The sequence below is a fragment of the Tenrec ecaudatus genome, chromosome 4, assembly GCF_050624435.1.
Source record: "Tenrec ecaudatus isolate mTenEca1 chromosome 4, mTenEca1.hap1, whole genome shotgun sequence".
In the NCBI taxonomy this organism is placed as follows: domain Eukaryota; kingdom Metazoa; phylum Chordata; class Mammalia; order Afrosoricida; family Tenrecidae; genus Tenrec; species Tenrec ecaudatus.
Window position 1 is genome coordinate 25270331 of NC_134533.1, and position 12409 is coordinate 25282739.

Consider the following 12409-nt stretch of genomic DNA (forward strand, 5'->3'; position numbering starts at 1 on the left):
TACACGGGTTCCAAACGTCCAAACAGGAGTTTGAGAATGTTCATTGCTATTTGAATCCTGCTTGGAGTCTCACAGCTCCCTCCAGCCTTCTCGCTCATTGTATACGAGGCGCACTCGGTCGGAAAGCAGATGCCAGGATAACGCATTGTGGAGCTCTTCTTTGATGGTCTCACTCTGTTCTCTGTACTTAGTGAATCTGATGGCTTTGTGGAGCCGGTGGCGTCTCCTGGAGATCGTAGTTCTCTTGCATGTAACGGGGGATTCACACCACTAGAAAGAATCAGTATAAACATCACTTGGGAAATGGGGGTCGTTGGAGCACCCACTAAACAGCCTCAGTGGCTGAAAGGTGTTCTTTTGGCGTGCTTTCTAAAAACCCGAATGGCCTTTCTCTTTCGCCTGCATTTTGGAGTGGTTATTGATTAGTATTATTGTGCTTCTGGAAACAGACCTGGTATTTGGGGTAAGAGCCACTGCCACCAAATTCTCTGTCACTGTTGGCTACCACAGGGCCCTGTGGTTACCGGCTCTCTGGGTGGTACAAATAGTTGGTGCTTCAACATCCCAAAGGTTGGCCAGGGGCATTCTAGCCCCGCCCCGTGGTACTGCACAAGAAAGGCCTGGCAGTCTGCTTCTGCTAGACCACAGCCATTACACGGCTTTTGATCTTGCATGTCCAGCCCCCACCTGGTCACACTCGTGACATGTTTCCATCACCTACACTTGTCCTCATCGCCAGGTTCCTTCCCTTCTCCTAGGCGAGCAAACAGCGTGGCCACGTGGAAACAGCCCCACCTCTGCAGCTGGATGCGCCGGCTCCAAAGGGCGGCTTTGCCATTTACCAATAGCTTTGCCATCATCCACTCGGAGGAGGGCGTCATGCCTGGTACAGCAGAAGGGCAGCGAAGAGGAGGAAGGCCCTTGACAAGAGGATGGACGCAAGGTCTGCTGCAGTGGACGCGGGCATGGGGACAATCGTGAGGATGGCACAGGACCCGGGGGTCACGTTCTGTTGTGCTTAGGGTCCCTCGGACCCAGAACCAACTTGATGGCACCGAAAAAAAAAAAAAACCAGGGACAGACCACCTGGCACCTCTGATCCCCAGGGCCTCCACTGTGGACTGGGGGAGAGCACCGAGACGACCCTGTGGCTGGCCCTGAAGGAGATGTGTGTCGTGATGCCAGACACGCCATTGGGATCCAAAATTAATGATAAGCAAGTTGTCATAAAGATGCCCAGGAAGTACTTGGTAGGTACTGAAGGCTCAGATGATCGCCTTTGCGATAGGCTTCTCCGCTGCCCTCCAGTGACCACGAGTCCCCAAGGACAGAGTTTGGAGGGGGAGAAATGGCAGCATGTCCCCGAGAGAGGCGCATGCACAAGCAAAGACATGCTAGCAGTTGGTGTTTCCTGGCTGGGAGGTCTGCCCCAGTTTATTTTGGCAGCTGCTTCCACCATCGGTGAGAGGGAGAAGGGAAACAGAAACGGCAGGAAAACAAATGAAGCCGCCAGGATGGGAGTCTGTTCGGTTCCAGCTTCCGAAGGAGGACCCAGCTGTTCGGTGATGGAGATCAATGGGGCCCTGGATTCTGGTCCAGCCTTCTCGTGCTGGCCTGCAACACGGAGGGATGCTTCCAGGAAAATTAAGCAGGGAGGAGTTCGGGTCACTGTCCTAAATTCAGTTCTCAGGCTCACGCCAAGTGGCAACTGCTTCAGGAACTAATGCTGCTGAGCAAACACCCCCCGCCGCCCTCACCTGCCCTAAACCCAGAGACCAAAACAGCGACAACCTGGTGTCGGCTCCCTTGGTACAATCTGGGCGGGGCTCAGCCGGGAGGTCTGCTTCCGCTCCGCAGAGGTTCGTCTGGACTCTTTCTTTGTCTTCACGGAATGGCATTTGAACCAAAGCTACTAGATAGCATGTAACTGAAGACAGCTAAGAAATGTGACGCCGGGCTTGTTATCAGCAGAGTTTAGCAAGAGAAAACACTCACAGACGGTGGAGTTCTTTGTCAGGGAACTCATAAGAGACTGGGATATACCAAGTAATGTCCTGGAGGATCAGGAGTCCTGGTGGTGTCCCGAGGGACTCGAGGATTGCTCACTGCAGGGCCAGAAGTTCAAAACCACCAGCTGCTCCATGGGAGGGACAGGCCAGGCTTTCTACTCCCACAGGAGTTCACACTCTCAGAAACCCACAGGGCCAGTTCTACCCTGCCACCCCGAGTCGTGGATTGACCCGAGGACCGTGAGTTGTTTTTTTTTTGTTTTTTGTTTTAGTGATTGTGGAAAAGATGCAAACAAATCAGGAGTCTGATACCTGGTCCAAGGGGTGTAGCCTGTCCTGTCGGTCACCTCCAGTCACGTAATGCTCAGGAACTCTCAATGAGGAGGGCCTGTGTTGTTCGACACGGTTTGGCAGAGGGGGAGGCTGGGGCCCAGAAGGATTGGGCACCATGCTGAGCTACAGGGTGGGTGGCTGGCGGAGCTGGGGTTTGCACTGCTGTGGCCTTGGCTCCATGGCCTGTGCCCTTAACCACGAGGGGGTACTTACTGCCTTGCAGGGCCCACTCCCGTTTACCACGCAGCATGTGCAGTTCTGTCGATGCTCGGAGAGCCTCAGCAGCAGACTCACACTGACCGCGAGGAATACACCTTGCTAATGCTTTTCTTGGAAATACCTTGACAGCCCGACAAGCTGCGACTGCTATCACAGCAGCCTTATGCTTTTGTTGTTGTTTCCGCCTTGTCAGTCTCTTAAAGATGAAGGAGGGAGCGACATTGGTGGCTCAGGAGAAGTCCTGCCTCCAGTGAGAGGGATCTGGGTTCAAGTCCAGGGCAATGCACCTCTGGCGAAGCCTCCATCCATCTGTCAGTGGCTGTTTGTGTGTTGCTACCATCAAAATAGGGGGCCTGGTGGTGTTGAGGGCTGGGTGTTGGGTCAGTGGTTCAAAACCTCCGGCCACTCCACAGGACAAAGATGAGGTTTCCTAGACCCTTAAAGAGTTACCGTCTCGGAAACCCACAGAGACAGGACCACCCTTTTCTATAAGGTTGCTGAGTCAGAACCAATTCACAGACAGAGAGATGATCAAGATAGGCTAGGAAGAAAGGCCTGGTGACCCACTTCCAAAAATCAATCAATGAAACCCGATGATCCGTATTGTCCGATCCACAACCCATCATGGGGTTGGCACTGGAAAAGGCAGTTTTTCACTCAGCTGTGTCTTCGGCCACCATGGGTCTGGGCTGGGAAGGGCAGTTAACAACAATCACTTAGATGAGGGGCCAAGGCAGAGCAAGGGCTACGATGTCTCCCAAGGGCTATGAACCAAAATAGAATAAATGGTTGGCGGTTCAAACCCGCCAGGCCTCCATGGCAGAAAGAGGAAGCTCCCTGCCCCGTACAGATTTCACAGCCCTGGAAACCCTACGCTGGGTTCCTATGAGTAGGTATCAGCTTGGTTGCAGTGGGCTTGTGTTCTTGGGAGGCTACAGAGAGCATGGGGGTCCACCCTCCATCATCCTGCTGGTGATTACAAGATTTCAAGTTGAAGATGGGTTCGGGGGCCCTGGCCATTTGAACGTGCTCCCAGTAAGCCCTGGAATGCCACGTCCTGTCCTCTTCAGCCAGCAAAGCCCTGGCCTGCCAGACCCTGGGAAGTGTCCTTGCTGGGACCTAGCAGCCCTTCCCAGAGACTCTCAAAGGCAGGGCTCCTTCCCAGCCCCTAGCCCCAAACTCTGACTCAGCCCCTTAGGATCATGCACCCCCACCCCCACACAACACAGTGCTCTCCTGGGACAGAACCGAGCCACCTGGGCCCAGGGGCCGCTGCGGGGGACCCGAAAACTTGGAAAGGGAACCATCGTGTCTCTGAACCCACTGAACTTCAGGGAGACTGCACCCCGGTCACCAGCGGAAAGAAGAGATACATTCCCATCCGGTTAGAGTAGTTGCGAATGCCCGGAAGTAGCACGCATGCCCAGCATCGCGTTAAAATTATGATGCTGATTAGATTGGCCACGAGATTTGATTATTTAACGCGTTAATAAAGAAGCGCATCTATGGAAATGTTATAAATTTGTGTTTCTAATACTTTGATGCTATTTTAATATAATTGGTGCGCTCTGGAGTCTTATGGCTTTTTATGGTATGTGCTGAGCACTAATATTCTCAGACGGAGTCCACAGGCGGCACCAGCTACCCCCAGGGTCCCTGGCTCATGAAATATTCATAACGACCCCACGAGGCAGGAGTCGATCATCATGCATTCTAACTCCCATTGAGCACATGAGAGCATCCTGCCACAGAGAAGTTAAGACAATGGCGCTAGTAAGTAGAGAGTAAAGATTTGAACTCAGAGCTGGCCTCATCTGGATCGGAGTCTGCTCTCTCAGACAGCACACTGGATGGAGGTCCTCTTGCACCACACCTCCACCCACCCCCAGTGGCTGGCTGCCCATTCATCCGCCAGGCTGCATTTTCCTCACTGGTGAGCAGTGGGGACCACGGCTCTGCCCCTCAGCCTTGCCCCCAGGAACCCGCGTGCCTCAGGGGCTGGGGCTGGTTTCCCTGAATCCCTAGACCCTAACCAAGAGCAGAGCCCAAAGCAGGTTCCCAGTAAACACTTGTTAACACCTTTCTCTTTAACCCATGATGTTTCAGGCACCGTGTTTCAGGAACACCCTTTTATTCTCAGGTGGACATGGGCAGCATGAAGTAAAAATAACAATAATAAAGGAACAGGCCGGGAAGCAATTTGCTCAAATTTTATAATGGCACTCGGAGGAGATCTGTCATTTTTATGGCACTTTTGATGTGTCCAAGAATTTTAATATCCATTTCAACTTGAACTTCAAGGGCAGGTTAGGCAGCGGGAAGCCCTAGATGTCGCAGGGGAGTGAATGAAGGGCAGAGTGGGGAGGGGCCCGAACTCTGGCAGAAGGGCAGCAGCTGGAGGGTCAAGCCCAGCTTCACCCCTCCTAAGCCCACTTCAGGGAGTCTAGTGGCCTCAGGCGGACAGGAACAGCTGCCTCAAAGAACTGTGGTAACAGACGTTTCTGCCCCCTGTCAGGCCATGTGAGCCCCAGCCCTTGCCCACGTGCTCTGACATGGAAGGGCTGGTATTCACGAAAGCCTGACCCGGTTGGGACAGGGTGCTGCTGTGGAGTTAGGACTGGGTTGGGGTTCCAACTTGCACCGGGAGCCTCTGGGAAAACCATGTCCTCTCTGGACCTTGATTTCCTGTCATTAAACATGAGAGCATCGGCCACCCTTAGGGAGCCTGGTCTCCAAGTCACTGCTTCACACGAAGGTGGGTACAGACCAATCTGACCAACAAACCAGGCTCCCGAGGTCCCTCTCACTGCCTCCCTGGAGCTCTTGGGCAGCACTGTGAGGGAATGTTGGGAACTGTGGCTATTACATCATCTCCTGTCACCTGGAGCGCAGGGGTGGAGTCTAGCCTATCAATCAGGTCACAGTCAGTGAGGCCTCTGTGTGGGCATGACCTTCTCCTGAGGATTCTGGGAATGCCTGTTTCCTCCCTGGAGGTGGACACACACTCTCTCTGTGTCACCTCCCTGTTGACAAGCCACACGGAGCCACACCGATGGCAGCCAGAGCCCTGGAGATGCGTCCACCGGCATTGGATACACACGTCTTTCCACCCCCTGGCCTGTGATCTTCCTGCATTCTGCATCATTGCGTGTGCTGCATGAGTCTGAAGAGGGATCCCTGGGCTGCTTTCAGACTTCTGGACCTGATCTGGACTGGGCTGGAGTGTTTTCTTAGATACAATTACTCTTTGAGATAAAGCTCTCTTTACACACACTGGAAGGTCCCTGGATTTGCTTCTCTCATCATCCCGGTCTAGCACAGGACCAGAAGGAAGGTTGGGTTATACCTTCAGCAGTGTTGCCTTTGGATAAGGAATGAAACATCTCAGGAAGTGGGGGTCTCAGTGTTTTTAGGTCTGCTTCTTGAATGTCCAGGGTGTTAGGAACACTTTTGCCTTCTCCTGCCCACCTCCCCAACTCTTAGAATGTAGAATTCTAGAAGATGAATTCTCCTAGCTAACCTCCTTGCTCCCCCAGGTCTGTCCTATGGCCCTGGTTAAATCTCTTATGATTACCAACCACAAAACTTCCCACAGAAATAAGGGTAGGGGACCTTTTGTCTGCCCAGAGCCATTTATAACACCACTTACTGGTGTCTCACACACACACACACACACACACAAAAATCAACTTTAAACTAGCCTGCAGCCACACATTTCATTAACTCACCCCTGTTGTGAAGGGGGCCCTGGTGGCACAGTGGTTGTATGTTGGGCTGCTAATCACAAGGTCAGCAGTTCAAAGCCACCAGCCGCTCTACAGGAGAAAGATGAGGCTTTTTTTCTGTAAAGAGGTACAGTCCGGTGTGGTAGTTACACAATTTCATATCAACTTGATAAATGAGAATGAAGGGGTGCAGTCCAATCTGTCAATCAGGTCACAGCCTGGTGATCCCTCCTTGTGGGCATGGCCTTCTCATGTAGATTCTGGTAACTTCCTCTCTTCCTCCCTGGAGGTGGGACACACTCTCTCTAAGCATTCACATTGCTGTTGACAAGCCACATGGAGACACACTGATGGCACCAGATCCCTGGAGCTGAAGGAGCCACGTGGAGACCCCTGCCAGTGCCGAGATGTCTCCACTGCCACTGGATCCACAAGACTTTCTACCCACTGGCCTATAATCTTCCTGCATTCAGTTTCACTGTATGTGTTGTGTGAGTATGAAGAGGAATGTATAGATTGGTATTGGGCATATGGGCTAATATTGGATTTATGGACTTAAGCTGGACTGGCCTGGGATGTTTTCTCAATATTCAATTGCGCTTTGACATGAAGATCTCTCTTACATACAAATGAGTGTCAATGAATTTGTTTCTCTAGTCATCCCGGACTAACACAGGTGGGCAGTCCCCTCTTCCTAGTGTGTCTGTGAGCCCTACATGCATGTCCTTCTGTCAAGGGGAGACTCCTGTGACAGATGTACCTGGGCCGGCAGGTCTGTGTGTTGTTAAGCGGTGACAGGGGAGCCTGGAACTGCAGGAGAGAAGAGAGCGGGGTCAGCCCATTTCATGAAGATGCAATGGGAAACCGACTGAGAAATTCTCTTCCCCAAATGACTTTTCTTGTGCAAAATTGTCTTCTGTTATTGCTGGGAAAAGGATTTTTAAAAGAGGTTAACGTGCGATTTAATGCACATAGAACAATCATGTTCCTCGTCTCAAATTAAAAATTCTCGGGCTGCCACGTGAAATGAGCGCATTAGGAGGACCCAACATTATGTATTATTATTATTCTCGGACTGCTCGACTGCCCTACATAGTAGGAAGACAAGAAAACAGCTCCACAGCCTGCATCTGAATTGCCGGGATCACCTTCTGATTGAACGAACACCCCTCCAGTGGTCTGGGAGCATGCCCCCCAGTGGACAGCGGGCTGGGGGATTTCTGGAAATCTGGTCCAATCAACAGAAGACCCTGCTCCTTCCAAGGAAGCAGCAGGGAGAGGGAGCGGTGTGGACCCGGGGTTCCGGTGACTGAAGCCAAAAGCGTTGTGACTTCAGGCAAGTCTCATCCCTTCCCGGAGCCTCAGTGACTCCACGCTGTGATTTAGACCCACGTGTCCTCTCTGCAGGCGATTGCGCGGCAGGGCTGCTGGGAAGGTACCTGGAGGCCCAGGTGTGTGAGCGCTCTGTGCGTTCTAACGGGCTAATGCCGCCTAGTTACTGAAGGTCACTGAAAAGCAATGCCAATTCCTGCCCTAATCCGCCCTTTGGCTGCTTCTGGGGCCTGGCCGGCATCGGTAATCTTCAACGACACTCACTCACCGGCATGTATTCAAGGTTATGTGTTGATTACTATTATTTACTCCATTTTACAGACCAGGAGATGGAGACTCCAGGTGGAACATAACCTGCCCAAGGTCAAAGGACCCAGACGTAGCAGGGCGTTAAAACCAGGTCTTCCGGACTTGAAAACCACCTTGTGCCCACGCTGTCTTTGCCTCTAAGCCTTGCCTGACAAGCGGCTGCCCACATTGTTGGTGAATAGCCCCCGAGACGGGGGCTCATTACCTGCCCGGTCCCTCTCTTTGCTCCGAGTCCTCTCCGCAGACACACAAAGGATTGTGATGGCAATATTATTCTCGGTGAAATAGAGTGAGGGGAGTGAGTGTACGCTCTCTTAAGGTCGGTGCCAGAAATGTCTCTCTGAGTTGGAGCCTTACAGACAAAGCCAGCTGGCTTGGGAAGAAAGGATGCCAACGCTCCTGTGGAAACGCAGAGCGGCAAGCAAGAGGTCTGCGTGAACGGGCAATTAATCCTCTTTGGCCAATCACTGTCGACAGAAGAAAAAAGAAAACATTTGCTGGCGAGCGAGCCTTTATCCTCTGCAGACACATCGTGGGGTTTTGAAATATCTCCGCAGAAGCTGGGTGACTGAGGCAACACAAATCTATTACATGTGCAGGGTGTGCGTGTGTGTGTGTGTAGAGAGAGAGAGAGAGAGTCCCATAAAACGATTTCTCAACCATCTCAAAGGCTTCAGAGGCCAGAAGGGGCTGGCGGACACCACCAATTAGAGCTAAATGGGACCGCGGCTTAAATCTCAAAATTAAAGATGAAGGGTAGCAATCAACCTGTCTTCTAACAGAATGCCGGGCCCTCACGCTCGATGTAATTTAATACTGCACAATTACGACCAGGAGCATCTAAGACTCCCGTCTGACAATATAACACGGACAATAAAAGTCCTCGTGGGCCCTTGGATACCATGGGCAGAGGCCATAAGGGGGGGTGCGGGGTGGCACAGGCTGGCTCTGAAATCACAGGTGCTGGACCGGCACAGACACAATTAGGACCCGCCCCAGGATACTCGCCCCCGTTTTCGAAAGACCTATTCTCTGGCCAGCAGGAACCGCTGGATGGTGGTTCAAAGGCTTGAATGGGATGCACGACGATGCTGTGGGTGGAAGAGAACCCTTCAGCGGGGCACAGAGAGACTGTCAGCCGCTCCGGCAGATTCCTCTCCAGCTCAGGTTCTTTACGCTGCCTGCACATCTGAATACCAGGAGGACTTACAAACAAACAAACCCAAATCTCCGCCCCTGGACCTTCACACGGGCCAGAAGGGGCCAGCCATCTGGATTTCTTAAACCTCCCTCTGAGGGATTGCAGGTGCACCGACGGGTTGTGCTCAGCTAAGGTTGGGAAGTTCAAATCCACTCAGAGGCGCTGCAGAAGAAAGGCCTGGCCGCCACAATGATGAGGATAGCAAATCAGTAAAGAGAACCAAGTGCCCCCACCCCCACCCCGACTCCCCACCCAAACCTATGGAGCAGTTGGTTTTACTCTGAGAGCCCTGGGATCCCATGAGCAGATCGACTTGATGGCGACGAATGTAGGTGGCCTGTTGTGATGGTTGTCACTGGTATGGATTAAATTGTTTCTCAGAATACGTGTCCCTAATAGCATGTGTGTGTGTGTTTCCTGGCTCTTGTCCCGGTACATGTGACCCTGTTTGGAACAAGAGTTTTCTTTTGTTATGCTAATGAAGCCCTCGGGAGCTGGGCGGGCTCCGTGGCTGCAGCCCTGGGCTGGGCATGGGAACAATGGTGAGTGTTCCGCTCTGCTGTGCATCAGGTCGCTAGGGGTCAGAACTGACTCGAGGGAGGGGCCCTGCCGACCGCAATGAGGCCATGCCGCTCGAGGGAGGATCCTAAATGGATCCATTTCTAAGTGTTACAAAGACCGGGGTGGACGCAGAGACACGCACTCTAGGGGAAGACAGACACGGCATGAGGCAGACGTCCCCAAGCCAAGGAATGCCAAGTATGGCTTGGGGAGGAGTGGGCAGCACAAAGTCACTCAGCCCCAAACCGCAGACCAAACCCACTGCCATCCAAGTGCTGTGGGCTCCCTGGCAGTCAGGGCGGGAACTGCTGCTGCAGAAGACCAGGGACCAATGAGGAGAGGAGGCTGGACATTTGAACCTATTGACACCTCGATGCTACTGGATTCCACCAGGGCTCTTTATTATAGTGATTTTCATTTCAACACTTACAGAATGCGTGCCGTGGGGAAACTTGTAGTGTAAGCATCTCGCAGGTGTTGCTTTGTCCAATCCTTACAGCAGAGGACTGGCCTCTCCAGTGAGAATGCCTATTCTTAGCACTTTAAAGACGAGGAAACCGAGGCACAGAGAAGGCTAAACCCTTGCCTATGGTCAAGTGACCGGTCCCACGGCTGGGCGTCCAATCCAGAAGGTTCCAGAATCCAGTCCCTGAACAGCTTGTGGAATGAGGTTCTGCCCCAGGGGGGAGAGAAAGCAGCAGAGGCAGAGAGAGGACCGAGGAGCCCTGGAGGTGGACACACTGCAGCAGGGACACCAATCATTCAGGCCAGGGACCTCGGGGACCACAAAGACACTGGGTCCATTCTCATTCCTGCCCATGTGGACTCCACAGAACACTGTCCTAAGATTGCCAGCCAAGTATCCAATCTGGGGTGATGTCCCTTGGTGCCTGCAGATTGTCCAGTTCCACCACCACCACCACCCCGCCTCCCTCAGATGGGCGCCTTTGGGTTTCACAGTTCAGAACACTGGAAGCCCTTCCTCCAACCAGGAGGAGAGGTTCCAGGTATCTAGGGGGAGGGAGTGGTGGTGGTTGTGGAGTGAAGGGGAAGACCACACCCCTGAGCAATGTCAACTTGAGCCTCCCATCAAGTAGCACAGTCCTGGAGCACAGGCAATGGCCAGCTGCTTGGCTGAGCAATCCCTGCCCTCCACCCACCAGCCCAGTCTTGGTGGCTGGGCTCAGAGAGGCTCTTCTGGGTCCTCGGGCGGCACTCCTCCCACCTCAGCTTCGGCAGCGGCGGCACACTGTACACTGCCGGTCACGCTGTGCAGCCTGGTTTACCCTGTAGAGAGTCGGCAACAGAGAGGAAGACCCTCTGGGAGATGGCCTGACACTGACTGCCCCAGGGAGCTTTACCACAGCAGTGCTTGTGAGGATGTGCTGTGTCCCCTTCTGTTGTGCTTGGGGTCACGAGGTGTGTGCGTCTGGGTAGACTAGAGAAACAAATCCAGGGAGATGCTCATGTGTGTATAAGAAAGAGCTTTCTATACGAGAGCAATTGAATATTGAGAAAACATCCCAGCCCAGTCCAGATCAAGTCCGTAACTCCGATATTAGCCCACATGTCCCATACCAATCCATAAAGTCCTCTTCAGACTCACGCAATGCATGCAATGACACCGAGTGCAGGAAGATCACAGGCCAGTGGGTGGGGAGTCTTGTGGATCCAGTGGTGGTGGAGGCATCTCAGCACTGGCGTGGGTCTCCACGTGGCTCCTCCAGCTCCAGGCCTCTAGCATAGCTCCTTGTGTCTTGTTAGCAAGCAAGTCCACAGGGAGTGAACACGTGTCCTGCTTCCAGCGAGTTATTTATCTGCTTAGTAACCCCACATAAGGTCATCAAGCTGTGACCTAATTGACAGGCTAAACCCCACCCCTTCACTCTTAATCCTCTCAAATTGACAACAGGTGATGCAACCACCACACTAGGAGGTGGCACAGATTTGTGGCACCTAAACAACCTCAACACAACCCTATGGACGATGCTCTTCTTGAGGGCAGGGACAGCTCTTACTCATCCTGACCTCCCAGTGCTCAGCCCGGCAGGTCCTCACATAACCCGTGGACGGTGCTTCTACCATTCCATGGGGTCGACTGGCTCAAATCACTTCGTTCTACCTGTGGGCACCTGAACTCTGAGCCCTTCCTCCCAACATCGCCCCTAGACTCACTACGACACAGCTGCCTCTTCCTCGCTGCTGTTCATCCTGGTTCTGCGCCACGGGGGTTAGTGGTGAGGTCACTTCCTGCATGGTGACGGCGCTCCTGTCGTGGCAGGACCCGCTCCACAGGGTGTTCGGTAGTTCGTGTTCTGGAAGTCAATTGTCAAGCCTTTCTAACCCCTGGGTGGGCTCAAACCTCTGACCTTTCTTTTGCTGAGTGGCTGAGTGCCGTCACCACGGGCACCACCTGAGCTGTCTCGCTTCCCGCAGCAAGGGAGCCTTATCTTGCCTTAGAGTTGTCTGTGGGTGTAAGGCACTGCCATCTAGAAGGAGCTTGCCCCAGGCTGGGCAACAAAAGACCCCCGGGAGTCTCTGGTCCCCTGAGACCATCCTTCCCAAGCTGACCAAGGAAAATGGCTCCCGTTGGGCCCTGCTGGGATCCCCCTCCTGGTCTCCAGATAGGGCAGGTCGCTCTCGGGTGTTAACGGGACAGTGCGGGAAGAGCAAGCATGGAGGCTGCCACCTTCTACTGTCCTCTCTGCTCTCTGTCTGTG